General features: G+C 39.2%; 1 long non-coding RNA gene across 1 annotated transcript in view; it reads right to left on the minus strand.

The window, feature by feature from the left end:
• Positions 1 to 9,391: 9,391 nt before the first annotated feature.
• LOC106696715 overlaps positions 9,392 to 11,168 on the minus strand; it is an 18,871-nt gene continuing 17,094 nt past the window's right edge. The window contains exon 3 of the long non-coding RNA XR_002828606.1: positions 9,392 to 9,773. This is a non-coding gene — a long non-coding RNA (uncharacterized LOC106696715). The remainder of the gene's footprint in view (positions 9,774 to 11,168) is intronic.

Raw genomic sequence — 11,168 nt, forward strand, 5'->3', positions numbered from 1 at the left:
CACTGCTTTTTCATAAGGCTTGATGAGCCCACATCTTGAGACTAGGATTAACAGAGTCAGATATTATTTTGATACTCCATAAACATTTCTTCTAGAAAGCTCTAAAGCAGAGGATTTCACTACTGCATGAAGTCAGCTCTAAAGCAGAGGATTTCACTACTGCATGAAGTCTTATGAACTGATTATAGATACCTGGGATACTATGAAGAAGGATTCTGATGCTACAGCTCAGTTCAACTCTGACTGATTAATAATGTCTACCATCTTGCCCTGGCCAGTGTGGCTCAGTTCGATTCCTGGTCAGGGCACACACCCAGGTTGCAGGTTTGATCCCTAGTCGGGTCACCAATTTTCCTTCCTTTTTCCCTTCCTTTTTTCGTCACCAATTTTCCTTCCTTTTTTCCTTCCTTTTTTCCTTCCTTTTTTCCTTCCTTCCTTCCTTCCTTCCTCCCTCCCTCCCTCCCTCCCTCCCTCCCTTCCTCTCTCCCTCCCTCCATCTCTCTCTCTAAAAAAAACAATGAAATAATAATAATAATGTCTACCATCTTGGTTCTAGCAGGATTTACCGTAATAAGGTATGTAACCCAAAAAGCAAACGGGGTGGGGGATCTGACAATACACTTTTAAAGGTGTATCCAATTAAACAATTGCTGTTTATTCTGTTAGCAAACGGGAAAGCAAAAGTTTTTAGAAGTTTCTAAACTTTTAAACAAATGTATACGAGCAAACAAGAAATCAAACTGCCCATACTGCTCTATAGTGGAACAGGGGTAGAGGTATCAGAGAGCAAGCTCATATTTTAGCAGCTACTCTGGGACAAGCGCTTTATACATTATCTCATTTAATTTTCATAACACCTCTGTAAAATAGGTGGCATTCAGTTATATGTTCTGAGAGGATTCATTTCTTTTGTTCACGTACTTTATTCCTTAGTCACTGCCAAAATAACTATTCTATAATAACCATCACCAACACTTAAATCATGCTTAGTATATGCCAGGAACCATTCTATATGCTTTACATACAATACGACATTTAATTCTCCCAACAACCTTCAGGTAGATATTAGTATTTAGTTCCATTATAGATGGGGAAATAGAGAACAGAGAGGTTAAATGACTTGCTTAAATGCGCAACACTAGTTCTTAAATGACAGAAATGGGCCTCGACCAAGGCAGTCTGGTTGCAGAGTCTGTGATCCTAACTAGCATACAATACTGATAATGCTGATATTAAAAATTATTTCTTTATATATAGTTTAAAATTGAAACATTACCCTAATTTGACCCTTGGCAAAAATGTATAGCTCACAGACACAGAGGTATGCTCTAAAGTTCTGTAAATACACAGGGGGCAACTATACAGGTGGAATTCAAAAGTTCTTCAAACTTCCAACTTGAAGGCAAGTTAACTATTGACATTTGACAAGATGCAACCTATGTTTTTGGTTCTCATTCCTGTCATATACGAGATCAGCTTCCAGATTAACCTCCCAAATTATACAGAGGTAAACTAAATCTCAAAATGAGGAAACAATCAGACAAACCCAAAAGGTAAAAATACTCTCAGACAACTGGCCTGAGCTCTTCAAAAACCACAGGTGGAAAGAAAGAGTATTCTAGATTTTAAAAGACAAGATTTAGACAACCCAATTCAATGCACAGACTTTGATTAAATCCTGGATTTAAACACACACCCACAGATAAAATATACATATTTTGGAGAAAACTGATAATTTTAAATATGGACTGGCTATTAAACAATGGAGCTATTAATTTTCAAGGATATGACAATAATAGTATTTTGTTTATATAAGAGAATGTCCTTATTCTTAGGAGAGCCATGCTGAAATATTTAAAGTGTCATGGGATCCACAACTTTCAAATGGTTTAAGATTTAAAAGTACATATACATAGAAGGCATAATGTTAACAACTGGCTAATCCAAGTGTGAACTGTAATATCCTTTTAACTTTCTTAAAAGTTTGAAAATGTGAAAAGTAAAATGTTGGGAAAATCAGTAATTTGACTAAGGTAAAGTGGTGAAGCCTGCATTAAATCTTGACACCATATTCTGACCAATTAAGCCAAATAGTCCACAGTATATTTTCTAGAAAGTTCAAGCATTAATAGACACACACATTTTCATATTATTTATCCAAATAATACAATAATGCAATCAAGAAAGCAGTTTTGATAATTTTTTTAAAAAGCTATTTTAGGACTATAACTAAACTCCTTTACAATGATTTTTATAATTACAGGAGCCTGGGAGCCAGTCTGCAAAGACCAGACGTACTGATTGACATCAAAGTTAAGACCTTATAGAATTAGGGGGGCTCTTCAGTGAGCATAGGCTCAGAATCAAACTGCCAGATTAAAAAACCAGATCCAAGGCTTGAATTTAGGCAACTTAATCTCCCTAAATCTCAGTTTCCTTATCAAGAAACTGTAGATACTTATAATTTTCTGTTTACCTTGTGTTGTAAGAATTAAGAGTTAATCCATGAGCAGTACTTAGGACATTGCCTGGAGTACAGTTAGAGCTCAATATCTATTGGCTAGTATCATTGGAGTGCAATGCTGGGCAGAAGAGCTTGTGAAAAACTTGAACTTTCACCTAAAGTTGTTTAAAATAGTACAATAGACCAGATAAGATTTTATGGGCAAGACTCAAAATAATAGTGAACCTGTAGAACAGAAGGTAACTAAGAATTAAACTGTGTGACCATTATAATTATAAAAGACATTTGAGAAGAACAATGTTCACTAGGAAAGGAGGCAGTCTGACCACGAAAGACAAGTAGGATGTGGAAGTTAGGTGTTTTTAACCCACTAATTTTAAAACTACTCAGTACAGGCCACCAAATATTCTCACACCTATGTCCTCGATAAATCCCTGATAAAGATGGTATATTTTAATTTTTTATATTACTAAAATAGTAGTAATAATCTAATGAAAGAGAAACATGCAAATGGACCACACCTCTGCTACAACCCAAGCCACGCCCACCAGCCAATCAGAGCGACTATATGCAAATTAACCCAACCAAGATGGCGGCCGGCAGCCATGGAGCTGGAGCAAGCAGGAGGCTTGGTTGCCCTGGCGATGGAGGAAGCCAAGCTTCCCGCCTGCCCTGGCTGGCTATGGCCTCTGCTCAAAGCAACAAAGTTTCAATTATAGAAGATAAATAAATCCCAGATACCTGCTTCCAGCCAGCCTCCACTGGGAGCTTAGGTGGCCAGCCTGCAAACAGCCATCAGCTCCTCACCCAGGCTGGCCAGGCACCCCAGCGGGACCCCCACCCTGATCCGGGACACCCTTCAGGGCAAACCAGCCGGCCCCCACCCATGCACCAGGCCTCTATCCTATATAATAAAAGGGTAATATGCAAATTGACCCTAACAGCAGAACGACTGGTCACTATGACACACACTGGCCACCAGGGGGAAGACGCTTAATGCAGGAGCTGACCCCTGGTGGTCAGTGCGCTCCCACAGGGGGAGCTCTGCTCAGCCATAAGCCAGGCTGATGGCTGCCAGTACAGCGGTGGTGGTGGGAGCCTCTCCCGCCTCCTCAGCAGCGCTAAGGATGTCCAACTGCAGCTTAGGCCTGCTCCCCGCTGGCAAGTGGACAACCCCCGAGGGCTCCCAGAGGGATGTCTGACTGCCAGCTTAGGCCCAATCCCCCGGGGAGCGGGGCCTAAGCCAGCAGGTGGACATCCCCCGAGGGTCCCAGACTGCGAGAGGGCACAGGCCAGGCTGAGGGGACCCCCCCCCCAAGTGCACAAATTTTTGTGCACCGTGCCTCTAGTAGTAATAATAATAATAATAATAATAATAATAATAATAGCTAACATTTGAGGACTTACTATGTGTCAATACCATCCTAACTGCTTCATATTGGTTATATTATTTTACTCCTCATACCATCCCTTTGAGGAAATACTGTTACTACCCCCATTTTACAAACGAAAAGTGAAGGCCAGCATAATTAAGTAACTTGCCCATAGGCACACATCTTGTAAATGGAGGATTCAAACACAAGCACTCTTCCACAGCACTGGCTTGTTAAGTAAGCTAATTTCCTACAATCCGTAAGTATGTAAAGTAAATAGCAACAAAAACAAAAATATTCACACTTTATACTTCAGGCATCCTGAAGAGTTAACAATTTGGTGGGAAAATTGATACCATAATGATACTAGTCTTCCAAGTAAATGATCCCACCACAGGCAAACAATTTATGACAAATTCCTCCTTAGACCAGTTTCTAGTTTTTTTAAAGAAAAATAAATCAACAAATACTTTTTTCTTAATTTTGTTGAAGCTGTCTATAAATAGTTTTAAAGGAAAAAAGTTGAAAATTATCAACTAAAGATTTAAGGCTTTGATTTATTTACCAACTTATTCATGAGGGTAGTCTAAGAGGAAAGTTTATAGAATTCTTAAGTGAAATCTATCTTAGACACAGAGTTTAAAAAAAAGGAAGCATGTCACGTGATTCAGATTGAGACTATAAGTATCAACTATTCATGATATGTTCAAATGTATAGTTTAAGTCAGTTTAAAAAAATCTCAAAATGAACAATTCTCTGGTAGACCATACATATTGCTGGATTCTGTCTTATAGAGTTACATGCTATACTGTATATACTTATTTTTCTATCCTTAACGCCAGTGTTTCTCAACAAGAGAAAACTTTCTATTTTACTAGAGGCCCAGAGCACGAAATTGTGTGCAGTTAGGGTCCCTAGGCCTAACTTGTGATCAGGGCCATGTTCCACCCTGCTGCCGCCACAGATCAATCGGAGCCTGAGGGCTGGGAGGAGGGACCAAGAGGTCTGCCTTCCGCCTGCTCACCAGTCGCTGCTGTGCCACTCATCCCGGTGCCCCCATTAGCCATCCCCTGATCAGTCGGAGCCTGCAGGACGTGGGGAGGGACCAAGCGGTCTGCCTTCCTCCCACTCACCAGACCCCAGTTCTGCCCCACCACCGCCACCCATTGATCGGAGCCTGGCCGACCTGATAGGGGTGTTGGGGGCAATCCGGCCTGAATCAGGCTGGTTCGCTGGCCACAGTGGGTGTCATAGCAACTAGTCCAGCCATGGGCAAACTACGGCCCGCGGGCCGGATCCTGCCCGTTTGAAATGAATAAAACTAAAAAAAAAAAAAAGACCGTACCCTTTTATGTAATGATGTTTACTTTGAATTTATATTAGTTCACACAAACACTCCATCCATGCTTTTGTTCCGGCCCTCCGGTCCAGTTTAAGAACCCATTGTGGCCCTTGAGTCAAAAAGTTTGCCCACCCCTGAACTAGTCATTAGGTCGTTATGGTTGTGATGGCATTATGGTCTCTGGCTTTTTATATATATAGATTATACATCAAAATTCCTCATGTTGGTACCATTATTCAAGCTTTTGGAAATCAACAATCATTCTAAGATGTCATATAAATTGCCTACTTCTGTTTTCAGACCCATTTACCCCTTAAATACATTCCTAGGTTACTTAACTTATAAATGCAACCACAACACTTATTAAAATTCCTCAATGACTCCTAGAAAAAGTTGAAGCACCTTGGCTTACAGAGCACACCCTCCAAGCAAGGTCTCTACCGTCTCTACCGACGTCTCCAAACTAATGTCACTTCTGTACACTAATAATGTCAAATTTCTGAGAATTACTGCACACGCTATGATTCTGTACCACTGTGCCTTCACTAATGTTATGCCTGATGCCTAATATGCCCCTTTACACATTTTTTGGCTTGACCTTTAACCAACTTTTGAGCTCAAAAAGTCATCTCCAAGTAGTAACTTAAGCTGTAGGCTAGTCTGAGTAACTTCCCTCTGTGTTTCTAAGATATACTATGCAGGCCTCTTAGAATTAATCATGAAACAACCTGTTTATGTGGTTTTCTTAAAAGCAGGAAGTAATTTTTTCATCCATGTGCTCCAAGAACCCAAAGCCAATGCTCAGAGGAGAGGCTTAATAATCTTTTAAACTGAACTATGTAAACTTAAGGGAGTTATTACATATAAATGAAATGCTTTAAAGAGTTGTTGAGGATTTTTCCGTGGAGAATGCAAGATAATATAAATGCAATTACAGCCTCCTATGCAGGTACTATCCTTGGCAAAATCTGACTGCTTACCTCGCCACTAATGACTGAGATTCTCCTTAGTTCTTGGCTAACTTTCCCTTCAAGGCTTAAAACACCAAGAGACTGATATGAAGTCAAATAAATTTCCAGAGAGAGTCTATTAACCCAGTAAAAATCCCCAAGAGATATGTGATTTCCATAATTCAGAAAAAAAGGGTGGTCTTCTTTTACCCCAGAATAAACAAGGGATCCAGATGTTTCTTTTTGTGAACTGTTGCAAGGAACAATTCTCATGGTTTATGATAAATCCACAGTCTGTATGTTTCTATAGTAACAAGAAAAGAATGCATGCACACAATCTGCAGTAATGTACCAGCTATGCTGGTTCTTGAAAATCTGGCGTTTTTACTGTTTAAAGATTTCCATGGCAAAACATTTAAAAACAAAATTTTAAGACACATACTGTTGAAAAATTAGAGGGTCATTTTGTTTTAAAGCAAAAAGTCTAAATAAATTCAGTATACAAAGGCACATTTAAGCCGAACCGGTTTGGCTCAGTGGATAGAGCGTCGGCCTGCGGACTGAAGGGTCCCAGGTTCGATTCTGGTCAAGGGCATGTACCTGGGTTGCGGGCACATCCCCAGTGGGGGGCGTGCAGGAGGCAGCTGATCGATCTCTCTCATCCATGTTTCTAACTCTCTGTCCCTCTCCCTTCTTCTCTATAAAAAATCAATAAAATATTTTTTTAAAAAAAAAGGCACATTTAAGTATACATTCTTTGAGGTATTACAAGATAAAGCTATCAAATATATTAATGTACTGATTTCTAATTGAATGATCACTTACCATTTCAAAATCAGATCCTATCTATATATATAAAAGGTTAATATGCAAAGTGTCCCCTTGGGAGTTCAACCGAGAGTTTGATCGCTTGCTATGACATGCGCTGACCACCAGGGGGCGGCGCAGAACGAAGGAAGGCCCCGATCGGCCCTGATTGCTGGCCAGGCCTAGGGACCCTACCTGTGCACGAATTTCGTGCACCAGGCCTGTAATATTGAAAATAATTTAAGCCCTGACTGGTTTGGCTCAGTGGATAGAGCGTTGGCCTACAGACTCAAAGGTCCCAGGTTCAATTTCAGTCAAGGGCATGTACTTTGGTTGCAGGCACATCTCCAGTAGGGGGTGTGCAGGAGGCAGCTGATCGATGTTTCTAACTCTCTATCCCTCTCCCTTCCTCTCTGTAAAAAAATCAATAAAATATATTTTTTTAAAAAGAAAGATAATAATTTAATACATACACACATAAGCCCCCTTAAAACTTCAGCCATGAATCATATTTAACTACTGAATATGAAGATTTCTTTTTAAAAAATATTTATTGATTTTTTTAGAGAGGGGGGAAAGGAAAGGAGAGGGAGCAGTAAAGGGAGAAAAAGTGGGAGGGGTGGAGGGGGGGAGAGAGAGAGAGAGAGGTGAGAAACATTGACCAGTTGCCTCTCGCATGCACTCCAACCTTGGATTGAACCCACAACCCCAGTATGTGCCCTGACCAGGAATCTAACCGGTGACCTTTCTGTGCACAGGATGATGCTCAACCAACTGAGCCACACTGGCCAAGGCTGAATATGAAGACTTCTTGATGACAGCATCAAGGGATATTTTCATTTTATTATTTTTCCAAAAAAATCTACACAGAAAAAAAGTAGAGGGGGTAATTAATTTTTTTTTTTCCCTTAGAGAGTGAGGAAGTGAGAGGGAGAGAGAAACATCAATGTAATAGCAAAACATCGATCAGCTGCCTACTGCATGTCCCCCACAAGGGATGGAGCCTGAAACCCAGGCATGTACCCTGATGGAGAATCAAACCAGTAATCTTTAAGTGCATGAAATGATACCCAATCAACTGAGCCACACTAGCCAGAGCTAATTTTTTTAAAAAATATGGTCCACTATTTTCAATACACAGGTTATCAAGAGTGAAACCAGAGGCTCTATAAAGTAAAAATGTGAAAACAATGCTTAACCTATAGGAAGAATGCTAAAATCCCCACATGCCAGGGGTTTTAAAACAGACTCCTTTCTTTTTGGTTCATTGTTCTACTCATATTTTAATCTGATTATATGATCAGAGTAATCTGTATTGCACATTTGGCTTTCACAATTTAAAAATCATTTAATTGTTAGTAATGTAATAACAACAGAGTATTATTAAAAAAAAAAAAAAGAAGAAGAAGAATAGAGCCCTGCTACCATCAACATATCAACAAATGACCAAGTGCTGGAGAGGATGTGGAGAAAAGGGAACCCTAGTATGCTGCTGGTGGGAATGCAGACTGGTGCAGCCATTATGGAAAATAGTATGGAGTTTCCTTAAAAAATTAAATATAGAACTGCCATTTTGCCCAGAGAACCCACTTCTAGGACTATATCCTAAGAAAACCAAAACACCCATCAAAAAGAATGTATGCACCCCTATGTTCACAGCAGCACAATTTACAATAACTAAGATCTGGAAACAGCCCAAATGCCCATCAGTAGATGACTGAATAAAAAAAGCTGTGGTACATTCATACCATGGAATACTATGCAACAGCAAAAAAGAAGTATCTCTTACTCTTTGAGATAGCATGGAGAGACCTGGAAAATATTATGCTAAGTTAAATGTCAGTCAGAGAAAGACAAGTATCACATAATCTCACTCATATGTGGAATCTAAGTAACAAAATAAACTGATGAACGGAATGGATCCAGAGACATGGAAGCATGGAACAGTGTGGAATCTCGGAGGGAAGGTGGGGGAGGGTTGGTGGGTGGGAGTTAATCAAGATACCCTGTTATTTAAAAAAGCACACAAAATACAGAAGTCAGCAGGAAAAGAGGAAGGCCAAATTTAAGATGGATTGACTCCGTAAGAGAAGCCATAGGCGTGAGTCTACCAGAGCTGAGCAAAGCTGTTCAGGATAGAACACTGTGGACATCGCTCATTCATAGGGTTGCCAGGAATTGGAGCTGACTCAAAGCACAGTAACACACACACACACACACACACACACACACACACACACACACACACACGATGAATATTTTTAGAGTCCAAACACACACATTTAAAAATCAGCAAACACAAGGGCGGGGGAAAAAAAGGAGAAATATGTAATACTCATTGTAATAATTTAAGCAATAAAAAAATATATTAAAAAAAATAAAATTTAAAAAAAAGAAAGAAAAAAAATCAGCAAACAAAAACTGCTATTAAGTATGAACAGGATGCAAATTACACTAAAAAAAAATCAATACTCTTCCAGAACAAGCCTTTCTACATTTTAACAACAACAAAAAAATTGTGGGTAAGGGTGGGGGTTATGGAAAAAGAAAATCAACCACTTGGTTCTAAGAACCTGACCACGCCTATAGAGTACCAAAAAGGAAATGAACAACAATGTTTACCTTTTAATCACTAAAAGCAGCTAGAATTGATAGTATCTAATCTACCTCTGCTACAGACAAAGAGCAATAACTGAATTTGGTTACAGTGACTACTACACAACACTTTGTCAATCTTTGAAACAAAAAGGATCCTGCTTGGAAATCTCTGTCAAGGAAATACAAACAACATTACAAATGTAAGCAGTTGTTCCATTTGTCTTCAGATGATCTTATCCTTTGAGGGGACAAAAAACATATTAGATTACAATATTTACTATTTTATCCACAAACAAAAGAAAGCACTTTTAACAGCATCCAAGTGCTATACAGTTGCTAGTTACAATTATCCATGAAAGTTTTAACCAAGGTATAGAAGCTAATTATTTCTGAATAAAATTTGAGCATTTTCTTCCCCCAAATTTGTTAAATTCCCATAGTAATACAAACGCTTGGACTTCTGGGACTTTGAGACCATTGTGTAATATTAACTCTAGAGGTACTTAACAAATTTTTAGTTTCCTTATTACTTTTCTAAAAATATTTTTTAATTCATTTCAGAGAGGAAGAGAGAGAGAGAGAGAGAGAGAGAGAGAGAGAGAGAGAGAGAGAGAGAAAATACCATTGATTGGCTGCCTCCTGAACGCCCCAGTGTGCCCTGGTTCACAGGTAAACGCTCAACCACTAAGTAACACCGCTTGGGCCTTATTACTTTTTAAATGAAAATTTGAGGAGTCAAAATTATAAGGTTCAATAAGGCTGCTTGTCAAACTTTTGAATCTTTTAAAGTGGTTTACATTCTGGTTGAGGCTCTTTGAAAGATTAATGCTATGATTTAGGGAGAAACATTTTCTTTTCTGAGCTATTTTCAGCACTTTCACTGAAATAAAATATCAGTTCTCCAAATGACAAAGGGCTTATAGTATTTTAGTATGTTAAGTAAATGTTCTGTATTAGTAAACCTTATCTGGGTGGGTATCTTGACTTAAAGGTACTTTCCAAGGTAGCCTTTTAAAAAGGACTCTAAGCTACTGACTAATTTCTACATTAAAGTGGAAAATCTGCTTGTTTTAAAAATAATTCAGGACAGAATATATTCCCTTTATATTTTCACATGATTGTAGTCACTTACCCACAAGACATAAAGCAATTCATGCCACTTTAATATAATCACTAACAGCATGCATCCAAATCAAAGTGCTCTCACTCTGTCTATATACAATAAACCCAAAAGGTATCAATAGAAGATACTCTTCTACAACAGGATTTGCTACAAGACATTTGCTCACTGAGGAACTAAGCAAAAGCATAAAATCGACCATTCTCTTCAATAAAATGTAGATTTGATGCTTAAACAATAAAAGCAAAGCAGAAATAAATATTGGTGGTATTTACTCTTCTTCCTCCTTTTAAGGCACAGTATTTTGTCATACTTTCTAAAAGACACAGTAATATTCCTACAGAATGCCCTGTAATATTCCTATAGAATGCCCTGTTAGCCGAAACCGGTTTGGCTCAGTGGATAGAGCGTCGGCCTGCGGACTGAGGGGTCCCGGGTTCGATTCCGGTCAAGGGCATGTGCCTGGGTTGCGGGCACTATCCCGCAGTGGGAGATGTGCAGGAGGCAGCTGAT

This window comes from Myotis lucifugus, unplaced genomic scaffold, assembly GCF_000147115.1.
Source record: "Myotis lucifugus unplaced genomic scaffold, Myoluc2.0 scaffold_26, whole genome shotgun sequence".
Lineage (NCBI taxonomy): Eukaryota > Metazoa > Chordata > Mammalia > Chiroptera > Vespertilionidae > Myotis > Myotis lucifugus.